Below are 245 nucleotides of genomic sequence, written 5' to 3'. Positions count from 1 at the left end.
CGTAAAATACACTTAGGCTTCATATAATGTGAGCAAAAATACGTAACTGAAAATCTGGACAGTAAAAGGAAGCCTATTTGTGTCCGTGTGCCAAAGAAATCATAATGGACAAGAAAATAATCGGAACCGTCTGCGAGCCCAACGAAATGCACTGACCGCGGGAACAGGCCGAGGCCCTGCCCAGGCCGAGGTTCGGTCCCTCAGAGGCCCGGAGGCCTGGCGCTGCCCGCCCAGGGCAACCAGCG

Source organism: Condylura cristata, unplaced genomic scaffold (assembly GCF_000260355.1).
Source record: "Condylura cristata isolate star-nosed mole 26May11 unplaced genomic scaffold, ConCri1.0 scaffold00004, whole genome shotgun sequence".
NCBI lineage: Eukaryota > Metazoa > Chordata > Mammalia > Eulipotyphla > Talpidae > Condylura > Condylura cristata.
This window is presented reverse-complemented; position numbering follows the sequence as displayed.